This window comes from Delphinapterus leucas, chromosome 2, assembly GCF_059928025.1.
Source record: "Delphinapterus leucas isolate spDelLeu-1000000601 "Yukka" chromosome 2, BTC_Dleu_Yukka2, whole genome shotgun sequence".
Lineage (NCBI taxonomy): Eukaryota > Metazoa > Chordata > Mammalia > Artiodactyla > Monodontidae > Delphinapterus > Delphinapterus leucas.
In genome coordinates this window covers 56,715,748-56,733,595 of record NC_143130.1, presented here as the reverse complement: position 1 = coordinate 56,733,595, position 17,848 = coordinate 56,715,748, and positions in this window count along the sequence as shown.

Below are 17,848 nucleotides of genomic sequence, written 5' to 3'. Positions count from 1 at the left end.
CCAGGCTTTGTCTGAATTTGCATCCCCTTCCCTGTTCTGTTTCCCCCACATCCTTACAGGTTTCCTGTGGGAGAAATTTCTTAATAAATCATTGGCATATGAATCCATTAACAGGATCCACTTCTGGGGAGCTTAGCCTGAGACAATCCTGAAATAAAAGGTGAGAATACAGATTTGGCCCTGAGGTTCCTGTAGTAAGAAACAGTGCCTAAATAAACACAAACTCTGGAAATTATTTCCTCAAATTATTGTTTGATGTTAGTAGATAAGGCTTAGAGTAAAACTTGAAAACCCTACAGTGTTAGAGTAAAACTTGAAAACCCTACAGTGTTGTCTGTAAAAAGAGTGTCTTTTTCATAATCAAGTATTATATTCAAGAGAAAATCCCAGAAAGAGTCTTAAACATGGATCTGTTGAGGAGCAGTACCTTGCCTTTCATCCCTGCAAAGGTCACACCTACAGGCCTTTCAGCCAGATGGCACTGGAGATTCTGACTGGGGACTTGGCCCTTCCTCCAGGGACCTCTAAATTTAGCACATCCCAAAACTTGAAGTATGCAGTCATAACTTTGCAGATAAGAGTTCAGTGAAGCACCAGAGATGCCCATCTAGTAATTATCTTTGTAAAATTACCTGCTTGTGGATATTTTAACATATTTCTGGTGGTTTGTCCCCACCCCCCCCATCACCAGTTGAGTTCCAGGAGAATTTGGAGAATCTGTCCCTCACACTCACCCTCACCCCCTCCCTGCTTCAGGGAGTTACCAAGGAACTGAGGCTCCCTTTGTTGTAAATTACTGGGGTGAGCTAGATAATCAAAGGCACTTTACATGATACATTAAACAAGATAGGCTTAATTGATATTTACAGGACATTCCATCCCAAAAAAACAGAATACACTTTCTTCTAAAGCACTCATGGAACATTCTCCAGGATAGATCATATCTTGGGTTACAAATCAAGCCTTGGTAAATTGAAGAAAATTGAAATTGTATCAAGTATCTTTTGCAACCACAACACTATGAGACTAGTTATCAATTATAGGAAAAAAATCTCTAAAAAATACAAACACATGGAAGCTAAACTATAAACTACTAAATAACCAAGAGATCACTGAAGAAATCAAAGAGGAAATCAAAAAATACCTAGAAACAAATGACAATGAAAACATGGTGACCCAAAACCTATGTGATGCAGCAAAAGCAGTTCTAAGAGGGAAGTTTATAGCAATACAATACTACGTCAAGAAACAAGAAACATCTCAAATAAACAATCTAACCTTACACCGAAAGGAATTAGAGAAAGAAGGGCAAAAATCCCCTAAAGTTAGCAGGAGGAAATAAATCATAAAGATCAGATCAGAAACAAATGAAAAAGAAGTGAAGGAAGTGATAGCAAAGATCAATAAAACTAAAAGCTGGTTCTTTGAGAAGAAAAATAATATTGATAAACCATTAACCAGACTCATCAAGAAAAAAGGGAGAAGACTCAAATCAATAGAATTAGAAATGAAAAAGGAGATGTAACAACTGACACTGAAGAAATACAGAGGAACATGAGAGATTACTACAAGCACCTATATGCCAATAAAATGGACAACCTGGAAGGAATGGACAAATTCTTAGAAAAGCACAAGCTTCCGAGACTGAACTGGGAAGAAATAGAAAATATAAACAGACCAATAACAAGCACTGAAATTGAGACTATGATTAAAAAGCTTCCAACAAACAAAAGCCCAGGACCAGATGGCTTCATAGGCGAATTCTATCAAACATTTAGAGAAGAACTAACACCTACCCTTCTCAAATTCTTCCAAAATATAGCAGAGGGAGGAACACTCCCAAACTCATTCTATGAGGCCACCATCACCCAGATACCAAAATCAGACAAAGATGTCACAAAGAAAGAAAACTACAGGCCAATATCACTGATGAACATAGATGCAAAAATCCTTAACAAAATACTAGCAAACAGAATCCAACAGCATATTAAAAGGATCATACACCATGATCAAGTGGGTTTTATCTCAGGAATGCAAGGATTCTTCAATATACACAAATCAATCAATGTGATAAACCATATTAACAAGTTGAGGTATAAACACCATATGATCACCTCAAGATGCAGAAAAAGCTTTCGACAAAATTCAGCACCGATTTATGATAAAAACTGTCTAGAAAGTCGACATAGAGGGAACTTACCTCAACATAATAAAGGCCATATATGACAAACCCACAGTCAACATCGTTCTCAATGGTGAAAACCTGAAACCATTTCCTCTAAGATCAGGAACAAGACAAGGTTGTCCACTCTCACCACTATTATTCAACATAGTTTTGGAAGTTTAGCCAGAGCAATCAGAGAAAAAAATAGAAATAAAATGAATACAAATTGGAAAAGAAGAAGTAAAGCTGTCACTGTTTGCAGATGACATGATACTACACATAGAGAATCCGAAAGATGCCACCAGAAAACTACTAAGACTAATCAATGAATTTGGTAAAGTAGCAGGATACAAAATTAATGCACAGAAATTTCATGCATTCCTATACACTAATGATGAAAAATCTGAGAGAGAAATTAAGGAAACACTCCCATTTACCATTGCAACCAAAAGAACAAAATACCTAGGAATAAACCTACCTAAAGAGACAAAAGACCTGTATGCAGAAAATTATAAGACACTGATGAAAGAAATTAAAGATGATACCAACAGATGGAGAGATATACCATGTTCTTGGATTGGAAGAATTAACAATGTGAAAGTGACAATGCTACCTAAAGCAATCTGCAGATTCAATGAAATCCCTATCAAACTACCAATGACATTTTTCACAGAACTAGACCAAAAAAATTCACAATTTGTATGGAAACACAAAAGACCCCAAATAGCCAAAGCAATCTTGAGAAAGAAAAACAGAGCTGGAGGAATCAGGCTCCTGGACTTCAAACTATATTACAAAGCTACAGTAATCAAGACGGTATGGTACTGGCACAAAAAGCAGAAATATAGATCAATGGAACAGGATAGAAAGCCCAGCGGTAAACCCACACACATATGGTCACCTTATTTTTAATAAAGGAGGCAAGAATATACAATGGAGAAAAGACAGCCTCTTCAATAAGTGGTGCTGGGAAAACTGGACAGCTACATGTAAAAGAATGAAGTTAGAACACTTCCTAACACCATACACAAAAATAAAATCAAAATGGGTTAAAGACCTAAATGTAAGGATAGACACTATAAAACTCTTAGAAGAAAAGATAGGCAGAACACTCTATGACATAAATCACAGATCCTTTTTGATCCACCTCCTAGAGAAATGGAAATAAGAAAAAAATAAACCAATGGGACCTAATGAAACTGAAAAGCTTTCACACAGCAAAAGAAACCATAAACAAGACGAAAAGGCAACCCTCAGAATGGGAGAAAATATTTGAAAATGAAGCACCTGACAAAGGATTAATCTCCAAAACTTACAAGCAGCACATGCAGATATCATAAAAACAAAGGACCCAATCAAAAAATGGGTGGAAGACCTAAATAGACATTTCTCCAAAGAAGACATACAGATGGCCAATAGGCACATGAAAAGATGCTCAACATCTCTAATTATTAGAGAAAAGCAAATCAAAACTACAATGAGGTATCACCTCACACCCATCAGAATGGCCATCATCAAAAAGTCTACAAACAATAAATGCTGGAGAGGGTGTGGAGAAAAGAGAACCCTCTTGCACTGTTGGTGGGAATGTAAATTGATACAGCCACTATGGAGAACAGTATGCCGGTTCCTTAAAAAACTAAACATAGAACTACTATATGACCCAGTAATCCCACTACTGGGCATATACCCTGAGAAAACCATAATTCAAAAAGAGTCATGTACCACAATGTTCATTGTAGCTCTATTTACAATAGCCAGGACATGGAAGCAACCTAAGTGTCTATCAACAGATGAATGGATAAAGAAGATGTGGCACAGATATACAATGGAATATTACTCAGCCACAAAAAGAAACGAAATAGAGTTATTTGTAGTGAGGTGGATGGACCTAGAGTCTGTCATACAGAGTGAAGTAAGTCAGAAATAGAAAAACAAATACCATATGCTAACACATATATATGGAAACCAAAAAATAAAAATTGTTCTGAAGAACCTAGGGGCAGGACAGGAATAAAGACACAGACATAGAGAATGGACTTGAGGACACAGGGAGGGGGAAGCGTAAGCTGGGACGAAGTGAGAGAGTGACATTGACATATATACACTGCCAAATTTAAAATAGATAGCCTGTGGGAAACAGCCGCATAGCACTAGGAGATCAGCTCAGTGCTTTGTGAGCACCTAGAGGGGTGGGATAGGGACGGTAGGGGGGAGATGCAAGAGGGAGGGGATATAGGGATATATATGTATATATAACTGATTTGCTTTGTTATAAAGCAGAAACTAACACATCATTGTAAAGTAATTATACCCCAATAAAGATGTTTAAAAAAAAAAGAAAACCAAAGGCAAGAAACTTCACAGAAAGGGAAAGGTGGCATTCGACACTCACAAAAGAGTAACTTACTCCTCCAGAAGGAACTCACTTTACAACAAAAACATCTTCACAAAACAAGCAAGCAGAGAGGTCGAATTGGTTGTTACTGGTCACTTGGTTGTGTCTGAACCTCTGGGAAGTGCATGGGTGCCATTGCCATGTGGGCTGTTTTCTGGTAAGGCAATGACTCCACTTTGGTTTTCATTTCCTCATTACCTCATGCCAGTGGTGCTGGTGAAGAAGTTTTTTTTCCTTATCTCATGCAGAATGGCTTTTCCTGTTCCTGAAACTCACACTGGGCTGGACTTGCACAAGTAGGAAAAAATTACAAGTAGAGAAATATAACACCCCTAGGAAACATGAGTAAATCACTGGAATTGTTTCCATTTATTGGATGACAGCAACATACCAAAGGCTTTGTGTGTATTATCTCATTTAATATATTATTATTGCATTTATTTTATAGAGAAGGAAATCAAGACTTTGGGGAGTAAAGAACTTGGCCAACTTCAGTTAGGTAGAGAGGGATGGAGCTGGGATTCTAACCCCCTCTGTCTGTTTACAGACCCCACATCTAACCATTGCACAAACCATCCACCTGACAGAGAAGTCACAGAAGGTTGACCTAAAATAAGATCATATTTCCCCAGAGTCCACTGGTGGTCCCGGCTTCAGTTTCCATGAATGACTTGCTGTATATAAACCTTGTATGTGCACTGCCAGGATTTCCATCACCATCTGTCATATATCCTTTACTGCAGAAGAGATATGAGAAAATATAAGGTTCTCAAGGGTACGACACTTCTGCAGACGAAACAATTAGAGAAAAAAGGTAAACTCTTTTTTTGCTCTGGATTTAAAAGGAATTGTTCCCGTACAAAGAAAGAGTGAGCTTGTCTTTGGATCAATGTGTTTTTACTTAAAGACAGCGTCAAGTGACAACTGGAATGAAAGATACACTATGCTCTGGGATTCAGGGTTCCAGAAATTGTCTGAGGTATGGCTGCACTGATGAGCTTACCTTTTAATATCCAGCAGCGCACTGAGACACACCCATGCAGACTCCCAACAAATAGAAATGTTTTTACACCGAGTGGATGGCTGACCTACTTTTGCTGCAGTGTTTGATTTGCTTTTAATTATAGCAATTACAGTGCCCTGATCATTGGCATCATCCCCAGGATGTTGGTTTTTTCTTAATGTTATTGTTACCCAGATTACACAGCTGTGGGGTCAGTGTGATGCTTGCGAATGTTCCAGGGGTGGTGTGAGCAGTCTTAGAAACTCGTTAGGGGTCAGCACAAGTTGGTTATCAAGATCTCTCCAGTGGCTGCTGGGGTGTCCTCATTGTAAAGAGCTACCCCTTGTCATGGCCTTGGCAAACCCGAGTTGCCCTGATCATGTCCTGGAAAAAGAAGGGTTCTTTTGGGAGACCCAGCAGAGTCAACCATTCGAGGTCTACAGAGTAGAGTTTTCCAAGTGAAATTAAAATCTTCCCAGAAAAAAACTGACTTTTAGATGCCTTGTTCTTCCATTCCCCTCCCTCCCTGCCTTCCTGCCCTTCATCCCTGTATTAGTCAGTTTGGCAGCTACAACAAAGTGTCACAGACTAGGTGGCTTAAACAGCAAATATTTATTTCTCCCAGTTTTGGAGGCTGGGAAGCTCAAGATCAAGGTGTAGTGGTTCTGGTGTTGGGCAAGGGCTCACTTCCTGATGTGCAGATGGCCATCTTCTCACTGTGTCCCACATGGCAGAGAGAGAGAGGAAGCACATTTTCTTTCTGTCTTTCCTTATAAGGGCATTAATCCCATCATGAAGGTTCCACCTTCATGATCTAAATACCATCACCTTGGGTATTAGGATTTCAACATATGAATCTGGGAGGAACGCAAACATGTGGTCCATAGCAATCTTCAAATTCAAAACATCTATTGTAAACTTTGTGAAATAAAATTCATATTTATGGCAAGACAAAAAAAATTAAACATAAAAATTCTTCTCTGCCCTTTGGCCTCCCCTCTCCCCTAACTGTGCATTGTGTATCAGCATTATGCATGGACCAGACCGTCCCCATCAGCAGGAATACCTGCTCAGCCATAAACAGCAACATTCTCCCAGCATCAATAAGACAGCTTCTTAAAAGACAACATTCCTTCTTGATCTTGTAAAGGGTCACATGACCCACCATGACGTTGCTTAAATCTGGATTACATAAACTGTCAAAAATATGTCATTTGATGTACAGCCCTCCCTGTGTCTCAAAAAACTTATATAAACCGTGTCCTGACTTCTAATGGCGGAACAGTTCTCAGAACTTTCTGAGATGCTCTTCTTGGGTTATAATCCTCAAATTTGGCTTGAATAAAATTTTCCAATCTTTCTTAGATCGACTGATTAATGTTTTTTGACAACCTGTATAGGATTCCTAACAATAATAGCAGTAGATAGAATTTATAAAGACTATTCTATGTGCAAGTATTAACAACTTTCGTGTTCCCCAAGAAGTAGGGACTCTGTCATTACTGCTTGTCAGATTTAAAAATTGTCATGGGGACGGGATAAGTAACTTTCTGAGTTGTGGGGACTGGGTTCCAATGCAGGAGACCCACTGTCTTACCAGGGACCTCCTCCCATGCCAGGATGCAGTGAGGACACCCATCTGTGTGAACAGACCTGTCAGGAGGCCTCCTCCCACCCTGATGGAGTTCGGTGGAGGCTGGGAATCTAATGTCACAAAGCTTCACCACCCCAAATTAATTAAATTAACCCCATAAAAAATGGTGGTGCTTGATGATTTTTATTCTTCTGGTTTGATGAAATGCACATAGTCAAATCTAATTAATCTTCACCTTCACAAAAGTGGAATGATGACTCAGAGAGCAAGGTGTGGAATTATAGGATGCTCGGATGCTGCTCGCAGGAAGGCTGAGCACTGAGACCCAACCTAACTCAACTCATTTTTAAAGCCCCCTCTGCAGAGGGAAGCACTAATTTACTTACAGACCTTTGATATGTTAATTACAAATCACTCTTACCTACTCATTAGAGGAACTCCCCCACAGAATTTCCCCATTCTTTTAATTCTGTACTAATTACAGGTCTGTTATTAAAGTACAGCAGAATGGTGAAGAATGAGACAGACCTGGGTTAGAATCCAGACTCTTCAATTTACTGACTGTTAATTTTGAACAAGTCACCTAGCCTCTGAAAGCCCCATTTTCTTTTTTTTTTTACCCCTAGGTTCTTCATGGCCTTTTATTTATTTATTTATTTATTTTCTTAGATTCCATATATATGTGTTAGCATATGGTATTTGTTTTTCTCTTTCTGACTTACTTCACTCTGTATGACAGACTCTAGGTCCATCACCTCACTACAAATAACTCAATTTCGTTTCATTTTATGGCTGAGTAATATTCCATTGTATATATGTGCCACATCTTCTTTATCTATTCATCTGTCGATAGACACTTAGATTGCTTCTATGTCCTGGCTATTGTAAATAGAGCTACAATGAACATTGTGGTACATGACTTTTTTTGAATTATGGTTTTCTCAGGGTATGTGCCCAGTAGTGGGATTGCTGGGTCATATGGTAGTTCTATTTGTAGGTTTTTAAGGAACCTGCATACTGTTCTCCATAGTGGCTGTATCAATTTACATTCCCACCTAACAGTGCAAGAGTGTTGCCTTTTCTCCACAACCTCTCCAGCATTTATTGTTTCTAGATTTTTTGATGATGGCCATTCTGACTGGTATGAGATGATATCTCATTGTAGTTTCGATTTTGAAAGCCCCATTTTCTTTACCTGTCAAATAAAGATAATCATATTCTTCCCTGGTTTGAAGGCTGTAAGGAAGAAATGAAAGCCAACCCCACTGACAGGACTATGTTGAGTTTGCAGTAGAAACTGTTGTTTCTTGCATTTAACTAATCTTCATTTTTCAGTAATCCCAAACTGACCTCTTTGCAATAAACATAAATATAGCAAAATTTTTCTTTTCATGTTTCTTTGACTCTTAGTACAGATTTCATTGAATGGAAAGTTCCAATACTATGCAGTAATCCTTTGGCAATTCCATTGAAGTGACCTGAACTGGAAAATGGTGAAATCGATTTCAGAAGTGAGACTAGTGTTTCCTCTGCACATCACATCAGTTGGTACAGAGGAATGTCTCCTGTGGCATTCCATGGATTAGTGTAGTTTTAAGGAAACTGTAGGAGTTTTGTGTTTATCAATACATCTTTGGTTCTTTGATTGTCAGCAGTTTTCTTGCCTTTTAGGGTATTTTAAGACTTTTTACTCCATGAAACATAGGGATTTGTCAGACACCACCTGCCCATGACTGTCTTTCAATCCAAAGGAAGGTAAGAGTGATCTTCCAGGGGAGGTAGGGCAAAGTGCGGAGGAACTAAATGACAGGGAGACAAAATCCCACTGAATGGATGCGGGAATGCCTAGTGGCAGATGTTCATTTGGAGCAGAACTTGGAGTCATCAGCAGATTCATTGGAGGAGATGTTTCTTGTGGGTCTAATACAGGACTGTTCCTGCTCTCCGTGAGTTTCAAGATCCCAGATGATACAGACACCTCAGAGAATACAAAAGCACCACCTGCTCAGATTTGCCAGTTTGGGGACAGTTAAGATGACACCCAAGGGATATCAACCAAGAGGTGGGCGAAGTGGGAGAAATGGGTCATGAAAGTGAACAAGTGTGTTGGTGAGGGTGTGTGATCTGTTTAGTTCTTAACACATTGAGCCAAAGCAGTTTGTGAGACATCCTAGTGGTGATTTCAAGTGATACATTCATGGGAGAGAGCTAGCCTGGCAATGCTGGCCTGAGATTCATTAGCAAACAGATGGAAGTTGAAAACAAGAAGGGAAAAGGATCCTCCCAATGAGTATGTGGTTCAAGAGATGCAGACCCAGGTGCCTGTGAGGAACCAAGGCTGGAGGAACAACCAGAACACCTATGAACATGAGTTGGGTAGATGTAGTGCGCTAACATCCTCTACCTCCACTTCACCCTCCTTCCAGGGTGAGAAGTTGAAAGGGTAAAAGTAAAAACAAAACAAAACATTTCCCAGATGCACAGGCCACTAGGGTTTCAGATGACAATTAGTTTTTGCCAGTTAGATGCACTGATGCAGGACATGGATGACTACAGGGAGGCAGAGGCCGTATTCCTCCTGTTGGCACTGCTGGCAAACAAGCAGTGAGGCCCTGAATGTTGGGGGCAGCTATGGGGACTGGACTCAGTGGTCCGGCGTGTGGTCACCAGCTCTGCGAGTGCGGAGAGACAGGCAGGGAGGGCACATCTGTGGGAACACAGGTGTGGCAGCTACACCTCCCTGCACCTCACCTACATCATTGTTTCGGTGATATTCCTCAACTCTGCATCCCGGTGGAAGCCCCCTGACTTCTACTCTTCTGGTTCATCCAGTGATTTTAGGTAAACAATGAATTCCCTGGATTAAAAGCTTCTTTCTTCAGAAATACCTAGAATTTCTGTTTTCTTGCATGGAACTGGGCTGGATAAAGGAAATTTAAGGAAGCTGGGAGAAAAGACTATTTCAAACAGAAGGTGTGAGCTACAGTATTACATGTCATCAAGAGCTAATAAAAGTAAGAACTAAAAGATGTCTACTGTATTTGGAAGTTGTTCTCTACCAAAGAGATTCCAGTGGTGTCTGGATAGGGCAGGTGGCAGGGCCACCTAGACACGTGTGCACCCCATGGCAGGCTGATGATTGGTGTTCCTTCAGGTTTCCTTAATTAATTAACGGTTTTTTAAAAATCAACTGGTTTTATTAAAACTCATGCTCATTAAAGAGAGTTTAGGAAAATAACACAAAAAGAATAAAAGATATCTATAATTCCCCAACTTTTAAAAAAACTGCATGAATATTTAACAGGTTCTCTTTTGGACTTCTTTTTGAGTCGTTTTTTTTTTTTTGTCTTAAAAAAACATTTTTATTGAAATATAGTTGATTTACAATGTTGTCTTAGTTTCAGGTGTACAGCAAAGTGATTCAGTTATATACACACGTACACACATATATTCTTTTTTAGTTTCTTTAAAATATACACATTACTATATATAAAATAGATAACCGACAAGGACTTACTGTATAGCACAGGGAACTATACTCAATAACTTGCAATAACCTATAACAGCTTTTTTTTCTATGAATAGATAAACTCTGTTAGGCTTGTAACCCAGAGGTCAGCTGTCCCCTAGGTCTGTTCATTGGGCTCTTCCAAAACAAAACTCCCTTTGTGTGAAAGCATTGTTGAAAGACAAAAATTATTGAAGAATGTATTGGGGAGATAGAGAAGTAGGTTTACATTGCATCAAGCATTTCACATGAAGACATCTTCAGTAGATGTTCTTCCTCCCCAAGACTCTTTGTTTCTGTGGCCTGGTGGCTATGTCTACTCAGCCTTTCTTTCCTGCTTCAGTGCTCAACCCATAAGCCCCCCAACTTTTCTTTTCCAGATTGCCCTTTTCAAATTCTATCCCTATTTCCTGCAGGGCAATTTAGCACTGTGAAAGCAACAGTCTTCAAGCTTGCATACATCCAACCTTGGTCAATACTCTTAGGTAGGCTTAACTTGTTCTGAATAAATCAGCAAATTATATTTTCAAGATCAGCTCTTCTGAGATGCTAGTGGATCATTATAAAGAACAACTAAAAAGGTTTGCCTTTCACATGTTCAAATCCACATAAGGAATTTATTACATACACTGAATGAGAGTATAAGCAATATACATTTCACTGATTACATAAGAAGACTCCAGTAAATAATTGGGTTAATTGGTATGATAATTCAAAATTTTAATTGTGAATTTTAGTGCTTCCTTATAAGGAAATGGATAATGGAGGGGAAAAAGAAGTCATGAACTATGTGAGTGAATGGGTTGGAGCAGAGGATGTGCTAAGCACTGTATGATGAATGCTCTTGTAATGTAACATCAGTGCAGTGGGAATTGAAAAGGGTCAGGATAAGATGGACTACACTGCAGTAACAAACTCTGAGATCTCCTAGCAGAGCACAACACAAGTTGAATTCTAAGTTGTGCAAAGCCCAATGCTGCCCCGGGGCTTCTCCATAGTGTGACTCAGGGCCAGGACCCTCCATTTTGTGATGCTGCCTTCTCAGTGCATTCTTCCAGGTCAAGGTGAAGTGTAAAACAGTAAAGCGTGTGGACTTATTATTTCACAAGAAAAAGAAAACAGGGAGAAACAAAAGAACATAGCTATAGGCTATAGCAGGCAATGGAGTAAAGGGGTTAGAGTTGGGAGGAAGACATCTCTGAGAAATCTTTTAAATAATTTTGACTTTTGAACTATGTGTGTGTGTATTTACATATATATCCTCATCCATACATATATAAAATCCCCAATAACTTAAATCAGACAGAAAAAATAAGCCCTAATATTGAGCACAAACAGTAACAAATAAATCCAAATTTATATCAAATTAATAATATAACGTTGTAGAGAAAATATCGTGTTCAGAAAATATTGTGTTCAGAAAATATTGTGTTAAGTAATCCTTAATAGAGTTCTCTGATTAAATATATTTATCAGGTTATATTCTAAAGGCAATGAGAGCTAAAAATAAATTTTAAAGTTCACTCAGTAGTTTTATTGTTAATAATAGTAGTGGTGTAATTTAAATTTTAAATGAATATCATTGGATAAAGCAAATTATTAGGAACTAACATTTTAATGTAAGATTTAAAATAAAACAAAGAAAGTAAGGAAAAACTTTGTGATATTAATTTTAATTGGAAATACAGTATGAATTCATGCTTTTAAAAACATTTCTAGCTCTGTCCATTGAAAGGGCTTAGAAGCAGTGACACCCTAGTAGCAATGAACATTGACAATATATAGATTTCCCACATAAAATAACTAGGCCTCCTTTGAGAAATGCTGAATCACAGTTGGGCCAGAAAAAGAATAAAATGAGTCTGATATATTGTGTAAAATGAGTCTGATATATTGTGTTGAGCTGGAAATCAAGGTAGAGCACAAAGATTCTCAGAGCGATATCAGAAGAATGTGGGCACAGGTTTGAAGGGACTCACACTGCAGCTTTTGGGTCAATTGGAACAACAAAATGAATCATTAATGTAATTGACATTCACACCTTATGGCTCGCAAATTTTTTTCATAGCTGTATTTTTCATGACAGCTATGTGTGTGTGTGCATGCATGTGTGTGCCTGTCAGTGTTCCTATATGTTCTAGGCTCTTATTACAATGTGACTGAAAGTCCTCCTACTGAGTTGGAGGGTCTGTGACTCTTCCTTGAATGTAGATCTGTATTTGTGACTATTCCAACCTACAGAGAATACAAACATAGCAGTCTATGTGGCTTCTGAGGCTAGGTAATAAAAAGGATAAAGTGTATGCCTGCCTCTCTCTCTCTTAATGCTTGTGTTTGACACTGTTCTTGGTGGGAGAGTAGTGAGTGGTGGCTTGAAGCAGGATCTTATTTCCCTGCCCAGCAATTGAACCTGAGTAGCCTGGATGAAAACCAGGAGTCCTAGCTGCTAGACCACCAGCGGCTAAAAGCTAGAAGCAAAGTAGCCCTGGCCTTTGCCCCTATTGTAAAAAGAATGTTCCAAGGAGGAAAAAACTGCAAAAACAGGTACAAAGTTTGTTATTAGAGACACAGCACAACTTGGGAAGGCACACAGAGAAACAATTTATTTATTTAAGACAGAAGCAAGGCAGAAATACACACCCAGAGAGGAGCGCGGCCATCCTGAATGAGGAATGTGCCAGAGATGTGATTTAAATCACTTACATGAGGCAGTTCTTCCAGGTCTTTTTTCTCCTCTAACCAGTTATCTCGTTTCTTTTTCCATATCTGACCTGCCCTAGAACCCTTCCAATACGCGTGCACATCTTTTTTGCCAAGATGGATTCCAGCACAGAGGCTCAAAGGAGTATGACCACATATATTATGAAATGATGCCCCCTACCTTTTTGACCCCCCGAAGAGCCTTCCTTCACATCTGCAGTCGGGGAGGTTTCCTTGACCTCAGGAGTAATAGATGCGGTCATTTAATCTCTTTACTCCAGCAGAGCTCAGATCCTGCCATTAACTTTGTCCTTGGAGTGTCAGGGAAAACAAAGCTTCAATTTACTCCACTTGACAAATTCCAGCTGCTCAGCCCAGGGGCCCATCTACCTCCTACCTCAACACCAACCTATGAGGAAACCAGAACTAGCCGGTTCAGAGAGACCACATGGAGAGGATCTTGCTGAGAGGAGCTGAGGTCCCCAGCCAAGAGCCATGATCAACAATCAGACATGTGAGTGATGATCCAAACCTTTGAATGAGATGAGCCATCCCTCTGTTCAGATGCTCTGTTCAAATTCCTGACCCACAGAACCAGTGAGCACAATAAATGGTTGTTTCATGTGACTATATTTTCAAATAGATTTTATTTATTTCTTATTTTTTAGAAGTTATGGTAAGGACTTCCCTGGTGACGCAGTGGTTGAGAGTCTGCCTGCCGATGCAGGGGACACGGGTTCGTGCCCCGGTCCGGGAAGATCCCACATGCCGCAGAGTGGCTGCGCCCGTGAGCCATGGCCTCTGGGCCTGCGCGTCTGGAGCCTGTGCTCCGCAACGGAAGAGGCCACGACAGTGAGAGGCCTGCGTACCACAAAAAAAAAAAAAAAAAAGTTATGGTAAAATATACATAACATAAAACTTACCATCTTAACCATCTTAAAGTGTACAGTTCAGTGGCACTTAGGACATTCACACTGTTGTGCACCCATCACTGCTGTCCATTTCCAGAACTCTTTCATCTTCCCAAACTAAAACTCTGTACCCATTAGATAAAAACTCCCCATTTCTTACTCCCCGCTGCTCCTGCAGCCACTGGTCTACTTTCTGCTTCTACGAGTGTGACTGTTTGAGGTGCCTCATATAAGTGGAATTGTACAGTATTTGTTCTTTTGTGACTGGCTTACTTCACCTGGCATAATGTGCTCAAGGTTCATCCATGTTGTAGCACGTGTCAGAATTTCCTTCCTTTTTAAGGCTGAATAATATTCCATTGTGTAGATAGATAGATAGATAGATATAGATATAGCTTATCCATTGAGATAATAGCACAGCCATAAATACAAATTAATGAATTCAGAAAAGATATTCCAAAAAAAAAAGAGAAAAAAAGGAAATCTCTTCTTTTTAAAAGAATGTTACCTAATAAATGCAAAAAGAATAATAGACTGTGAAAATAACCATTTTGCAAATCCAACTGTAATGACTAGTTCTGGCAAGAGTTATCAATTCATGCTAAAATTGTTATGTGAAAGATCTGGGGGGACAGGGTATCTAATGGTGACAAAGTATCACCCCTCCGAATTTTTACAGATTCCAAACAGGAAAATGTAGTGTTGATGTTGAGGGATAAAGCAGTCACCACCTTAATCAAATGATCAAAGTCAGCATTTCCTATGGTGGGAACACTGAGATTGTGCACTTCCTGATTTAATGCCATAGGAAGTACCACAGGGCATCTGTGTAGTACTTTTTCCAAAATGTTTAATCCAGAAGTATCACGTCTCTAGACATAACTTAGAATTTACAGGAAAAATAAAGGAGAAAAGAACATGTTAAATGACACTCTGTGGAATTAATCAGGCACATCCAGAATGTGGTCATTCTGAAGATAAAATAAATCAGTGCTTAGGAAGACTTGGCCTTGTTCCTGGCATACCTTCATGTTCAGTAAATAATAGTTGTTACCATTACGTATTTAGAAACTCTGGTGATGATGGCAGGAGGAATGGGGAATTAGGTTGGCTATTCCTTGGTTCCTTCTTTATCATTTGAAAACTGAGACTTTTGCTATCAACTCTGGAATGACAAAGTGGAAATGGAACCACTCTGGCAAGTCACATGTCTAGCAATCCCTTAAGTACAGTGTTTGATGTTAACAAAACTTGTAGATCTGCCTGATTTCATCATGGAATCATATGTATGACATTCAGGGTATCTGTAAGCTGCCTTGCTACCTTCTGAGCCTCCTGGGAGCATCTTGTAAAGTGCTTGCCATGCACAGGTCCTCAGTGGGTGACATCTGTGCTGGCTGAGGTCAACATGATAAAAAGCACCTGGGGCCCTCTCTCTATCATGCCCTCCTTTTCCATCATCCTCTCCTCCTTTTACAGTTTTCCTTACATTATTCGCCTTCAGGCAGCCCATCTTTGACTCCATTGACACCTCCTCTGCTATTACCCTACGGAAACTATTTTTACTTCCATTTTATACGCTCATTCAAAAATTGCCCCCAAACTCTAGCTCTGCCACACAGATAAATCTGATTGTATAACCATGTTAGAATTATGTTTGACTTCATTTTCAGTCTGTGTGTGGAAAATAAATGGGGACCAAATGAAGGATGTAGTACTGGTTTGTCATTGTTTCATTTGAGAAAATAAATAAAAACAATTATTAATTTGGAAAGTTGGATCCTCAAGAAAAAATACAAGTAACATCTGATTCAATATTGTCATTATTGATAGCCAGCTAAAAAATGAGTTTGACACATTGTTTTAAATCTATAGTAATAACATCAATAGCTCTTCAAATAAACATATTTTTAGTTTGGTATTCACTCAACCTAATAATACTTTATCCTTTTTACTTTTAGTACTTTATTTTAGTCTTCCTGTACTCCTGTTATTAAAGCACATTAGTTACTATGGCAATGAAAGAGTGAGAGATGTGAAAGGCACACAGTAGTACCCACAGCCATAAATGAGACATGGTTTATATGCCAGGTGAACCCTGGCATATGTGATAAGAAATAATTTAAAAAGTGCTTTTCATAAATTCCTTTTGTAAATGATGTGGGTATTCTGCTTGATTATCTGATGATTAAATTTAAATCAAATTTAATAATTTAAATTATTTTTTGATACTAATTGCATGAAAACGTATCTTAATATTTTCTCTTTTCTTGTGAAACCTCCCTTTGATGCAGCATTCGTAACCCTCCCATCATCTTTACTGATGACATTCTGAGAGATTATCTTTGGGGCTGAGATTTATGTTGTTCACTCAGGCAAATGGTAAATACTTGTAAGTCAAAGGCTTTCACGAGGATTTCATAGTGTAGAAAATGTTAGCTTGATAGTTGTAGTGGTTGTGGTTAACATTTTAATGGTGGATTCAGCAAAATCAATTCACTATAGGGAATAGTGAAGCAGGGAGAATTAAATGAGTAGCAAAGTCAGATTTTTCTTCTCTGTTAGGAAAACTTGGCCACCTACCCCATTGTTTGCCACCCTGTGCTGTGGGAAAGGACTGATTCAGAGAATGGGCAAAACAAGATCTTTCAATTCACATACTACTCCCTATCTCTTCCCCCACGTCTGTCATGATGTGCAATGCACCCAGTGACCAAGCACCATCACTGAGAGTGGGATGTGTCTTTCTGCACAGATAAGTCACACTGTTTCCTATCAGCACACTCAGACTGAGACCTGTACAACTCAGTGAGCCCCTGAAAGTTCAGAGCTGTGTATTTTTTCAATTGTGTTCAATTTCCCCCAGGTTGGACTTTATTCTTACATCTGCTTACATCCATGTAGCTTTCCCTGTCTTATGGATGGATTTTCCCATCTGAATGTGTTTCAAAAATAGCAACATCCATTGTATGTGTCCCTTTGTCAGTGGTTAGAAGTGCTTTTCAGAGAAGGCACTCATGTATGTAGGACCTTTTTGGTTACCCATGAATGCCAGAGGAAAAAGTGAGATGGGAGGATGCTTTGAAGGATGAAAGGTACTAAATTTCTAAATAGCACAAGGGTAATTTCAGGAGTAAGTGAATAAACAGAAAGAGTTCAAGGTACAAGAATTGGATGAAACAAATGTTATTCCAAAGCAGGTAAACAAAATTCAGATTAAGAGTAACTGATGCAGAGGCTTCGACACTTAAAAGTCTCCAAGAGTGATGAAAAGTTAGAAGAGATGGAAAATGTTTAGTTGATAGGTAAGAGGGTAATATAGGAGAACAATGAGCCATGGATATATTTAGAGGAGAAAAATTCAACAGTCAACAAAGGCAGGTGGAGTGTGGCTGTTTTAAACCAAGGACATAGAATTTTTGTTTGAAAATATGCTTTCTATAGTCTTAACATCCCTTCTGAGATGTAGATCTTGTGCCCTAGGCTCTGAAAACATGATATCCATCCTTTGAGTTAAAGGGGACATTTCCTTTACTATACAACTGTAAGACATTATGACACAATTACTCA